This window comes from Octodon degus, unplaced genomic scaffold (genome assembly GCF_000260255.1).
Source record: "Octodon degus isolate 3935 unplaced genomic scaffold, OctDeg1.0 scaffold00198, whole genome shotgun sequence".
Classification (NCBI taxonomy): Eukaryota; Metazoa; Chordata; class Mammalia; order Rodentia; family Octodontidae; genus Octodon; species Octodon degus.
The window spans coordinates 50,598-55,885 of NW_004524774.1; the positions used below are offsets into that span (position 1 = coordinate 50,598).

The window sequence follows — 5,288 nt, forward strand, 5'->3', positions numbered from 1 at the left end:
ACGTGTGTGTGTGCCTGTGTGTGTGTGTGTGTGTGTGTGTGTGTATGAAAACAAGTGTCACAAATTGATACTTACATAATGACTTGTTATGCATAATGATGTTTTTATTCTATCTCACTCTAATTCTAAGTACACTCTTATGAATCAGAATGGTGATACATTCCTATAATTAAAGCACTGGGGAAGCTGAGGTAGATGGACTGATGTGAGCTTGAGGCCATCCTAGGTTACATAGTGACTTCAAGATCCTGACTCAAAAAATAATTCAACAATAAATAAATATACTACATTGTAACCTACCCAACTGATTTTACAACCCATTATCAGTCCTTATCTTAGGGTTTGTAAAAGACTACTTGTACATCATAGTGGTTTTTCTAAAGGCAGTTGCCAGTGTCACAAAGTTGTAGCATCCATGATTTTTTATCACTGCCACTGGAAGAACTAAAATTCTACACAAGGAACAAAATCAACACATATACAACATCTGATATTTAGAATAACCAAGACCCAAGTTACTTCAGGTGAGTTTAATCTGTTAAAAGATGGTGATGAATATGCCTTTCCTGTTTTGTCACATAATCTTTCAAGTGGCTTTACTACAACCAGAAAAAAATATTTTCAATCATATTCCGATTATTAATAAAATGCTACCAAATCTCAAGTGAGCAGGCAAATACTTTCTAAAAACCACTTTACTTACTTTTTTTTGCCACAGTAATCTACTACAATCAACTTTATTTTGAAATTACGCAAACTAAGACCACAGTAGTCTGTACAACAATCAAGTTGATTCTGAAATCATGTAAATTAAGATCTGTTATTTTTGAATTAAATATTTTTATTGACTGAACTATCGCTGTAGAAGGCTGGCATCTTTCTTGCTCTTGAAACATCACAGAGGAACAAGCCTCAGGTGCATCGACCACAAATAAGGAGTATGTCTCCTGTGAGTTCGAAAGGGCAGGTTCTCATCCTCAGTTTTCAAGTTTTATCTTTCTCATCTCGTTTTTTCAATGTATTTGCCCAGTGCGTAACACCATTCCTGAAAATGAAGCAGACAGAGCTCCTGCATTTCTCTCCTCTTCCAAGGCCTGAACACTTAGGCTGTACCGCTTCTCTGGTTGAGCAGTGCCTTTTGATCTTGTGGATTCATAGGTTGATAAGTAGATAATTCTAAGGCAAAAGTCGCTGGCCCCGATGTTAGCATTCGAAGCACAGTTGAATAACCCATGATTTCTGCTAAGGGAACAAATCCAATAACAACACTGTTGTCTTGGCGAGCTTGGATCTCCTGAATGTCCTCTCTTCTCTGTGCCAGATCTGCTAGCACAGGGCTGAGGTAATCTCTAGGCACTGTAACTTCGAGATTCATGAGAGGCTCCAAAACCTGCTTGTCAGCTTTCTTCAGGGCCTTCTGTATGCATCTTGAGGCACAGGCAGAAATCATAGTTGCAGAGGTACCAGGATGAATTATCAGTGAATGTAAAGTAATTGTCACATCCTGAATGGAGGATCCAAGCAGTGGTCCTTGGAGGCGCGCGTTGTGAATTCCATTTTCAACAGCTGCTTGGGAGTCTTTCAATAGCTCCCTGCTGACACTCTCAGCATACTTGATCACCGGTGTGACTGATAGTGTCTCTCCTGGCCTTGCTTCCAGCTCTACACTCACAAAATGCTGTTTGTCTCCTAAAGTTTTATCTAAGGTATCTGCGGCCTGCGCTGAGCTGAGGATGGTCTCTCGGTATGCCACCTGGAGAGGCCCCAAAAAGGTCTCCAGGCCGTATTCCCGCTTGATTCGGTCATGAATAATCTCAATATGTAATTCTCCCATACCACACAGCACAGTTTGTCCAGAGTCAGGATCGAGCTTCACTTTCAAACTGGGATCTTCACGCTGAAGGCATTTCAATGCATGATCCAAATCTGGCTGTGTGGCCACCGATGGGGGCTCTATGGTACAGAAGAAGACTGGCTCTGGGACCTCCACCCCGGCCAGGAGCAGGCTCTCCACTCCGCTGCTCTGGCTCTGCTGCTTTTCTCCCTCTCTCTTAGCTCGCTGAGCTGCAGCCAGTGCACTGGACTTAGAGTACACAAGGGTGTCTCCAGTGGCCGTATGGTTAAGCCCAACAGTCAAAGCAATGTTGCCAGCAGTTAGTGAAGGGATTTCTATATGTTGGTCAGCAAATGGCAAAAGCAGATGACTTATTCTCTCCGTGTAATTTCCATTAATATTATGGATAGCTGACTGGGGTTTTAGCATGCCTGAGTAAATGCGCATAAAAACCAGTGTGCCCCGCTGCTTGTCGTGGAGAACTTTAAATGCCAATGCACATAAGTCACCGTTATACCACTGCCTTGCCCCAGCTTTGTCCATCTTATTTAAAAAGCAGATTCGAGGTATCTTGTGTTTATTAGCTTGCCTCCACACTGTGAGAGTTTGGGCCTCCACGCCAGCAGAGGCATCGAACACCGCCACCGCGCCATCCAATACTCTTAGGCAGCGCTCAACCTCCAAGGTAAAGTCCGCGTGGCCTGGTGTGTCAATGAGATTGACTCGATAGCCCTTCCAATCAAATGTAACAGCAGCAGACTGGATAGTGATGCCTCTTTCTCGCTCCTGAGCCATAAAATCTGTTACTATGTCACCATCGTCAACATCTCCCAGTCATCTTGTGTATCCAGAATAGTACAATATTCTTTCTGTAGTGGTAGTTTTGCCTGCATCAATGTGAGCCATAATTCCAATATTACGGATTTTAGCTATGGGAGGGTTAATGATGGAACGAAGGGATTTGATATCATTTCCTATTAAACCTGGTAGGGAACTGTAATTTCTTCCAAGAGGTACACGTGGCTTTAATGGTTTTAAACTTGCTGTTATGTTACAGTAGCATGTATTATTAATGTACAAACTGGACATTTTCTGATGAGTCACTGCAAATATCCTCAAACTGGTAAACATCTTGATCCTCTAAACTGTTATTCTCTGACGGCGCCCCACACACAGGGTGGCTTCCTCCTGCCAGGCTGCAGGGCTGGAGGCTCACGCCTCTCGGAAATCTTCCATGACCTCGGGTTCCTGCACCTCACCTGCGCGGCCCCTCCGCTCCCTCTAACTAAACCTAGTTGTCCGGCTCTACCTTCTCCCGCAGCTGCATCCCAGCACTTCCTTTACTTACTTTTGTGTAGTGGAATTATTTTATTTCTTCCATTTCTTTTCTAGTTTAATTAAAATGTAAATCCCACTCATCCTTTTGCCCCTATAAAGATAGTCACAGATTTGAGAGCTCTATTTAGCTTCATGCTGTAGTTGGGCAGTATTAAATACAGACAGATGGGAAACTTAATGGTGATAACAGAAGTACACTACATAAAATCCCCAGGTAACAAGCCAAAACTTACATAGAGAAAATTTAAGAACAGAAATATGGTTATCTTTTTGGTAGCAAGAAATGCAATGAATTGTACTACAACAGTGTTCAGCCAAAGATATCACAATATAAAAATGTGACCAGGGGCTGGTGAGATGGCTCAGTGGTCTAAAGCACCTACTTAGAACAAGCTTAGCAAAGCAAAGGGACCGCGGTTCAATCCCCAGCACCACATGCCAGCCGGCCCACCCCCTGGTGGGCTGAGCTGGCCACACACACACACACACACACACACACATTAATAAATAAATAAATTTTAAAAAAATGTGACCAGATTTTGAACTGTGATTCTAAATTGCTGATATCTAGTAATGAAAGTAAATGAAAGCAAAGTTCATTAAACACAAGAAAAACAATATCTTTCACATTGTGTAGACCAAGCTATCATTATAAGTAAAGTTCTTTCTCATAATAGAACAGATCTGAATTCTAATATATGGCTGTAAAGCTAAAGTATATAACATAATTCTTTTTTTCCTTTTTTTCCATGATAAAATTGGAACTGAAAGATTTGGAGACTAACTGAGTTGGTACCATATTCGCAGACCAATTATGTTGTTGCCAGAATAGCATAATTTGGAAAAGCTTTAATAAAATCTGCCGGCTCTAAATATCTACCTCACTGCTGTTGAAGGACATCCCTGTTCTCAAAATTATTAGACAAAAAGACCTGGTTATATATCTTAGTGGTAAGGCATTGCCCTAGCCCTATGTAGGGCCCTACATTGTATCTAATACGCCAAAAATTAATAATTGTAATAAAAAAATGCATATAAATAACTGTTGGTCTCCAAGGATTTAAAGGCCTAATATATGAATGTTTAATCAGCAAGCATCATTAAGTACCTAGTTATTCTAAGGCCTCTGCTAGGTCTTAGATGTCTCTGTTTTAGCTGCTGCTCTATAGTATTACAAGGTTTCTTCTCAAATTTTATAAAAATATACTGTAGCAAGATGTGGTGGCACATACCTGTAATCCCAGCACTTGGGAGTCTGAGGCAGGAAGATAATTGTGAGGTCAAGGCCAACCTGGGCTGCAAAGTGAGCTCGAGACCAGCCTAAACTGCATAGTGAGACCTTATCAATCCAGAATAAGTAAATATAAAACAATCTTAATGGATATTTCTTATAGAAATGGAAATGCACATTAAAATTCATATGGAGGGGTAGCCAGATAGCTCATCAGAATAAAACACCTGGTTAAACAGGCACAGGGACCAGGGTTCAATCCCTGCTATACCATGCCAGCCCTGCTCCTGGAGCAGTTGAGACCATGACTGAGACTGGGTGTGGTGGTACGTGCCTGTAATTCCAACTATTGGGAGGCTGAAAACAAGAGGATAACTGCCAGTCTAATCTCTGTAGCAAGACCCTATAGATGCTGTACTAAAATATATTTTAAAAATAAAAATGGATGGCTGACACTGACAAAGGATCTACAATCTGAGGTACAGGATTTCAGGATAAATCCTGAGGGGATTTCACTGACCTTCTCAGACCCAAAAGCTACAACTCTTGTTGCATAAGTCCTGCTTTACCTTGGTCTTAACCATCCAGTAGAAAAGTATGAAGACGAAATATAGGAAGTAAAGCCATGCTGTTATGTTGAGCTGTGGGGGACTCAGGTCAATAATTTCTGACATTGCCAGATAAACAGAAGACCCAATGCTATTATGGGCTACTGGACTCTATTAGAATATTTTGCTGAGTTTACACACCTATAATATTCAAATAATGGAACTTAGAAAAAAGGGGTATACAGATAAATGTCCATTTTGTATCTGTGTATTCAAAGTGGTTAGGATAGATATATAGTTACATTCTCTTAATGAATAGAATGATTTGTTCTAATGG

General features: G+C 41.0%; 1 pseudogene; it reads right to left on the reverse strand.

The window, feature by feature from the left end:
* Window positions 1-721: 721 nt before the first annotated feature.
* Window positions 722-3,160, reverse strand: LOC101579524 (annotated as a pseudogene).
* Between the last annotated feature and the right edge of the window lie 2,128 nt (window positions 3,161-5,288).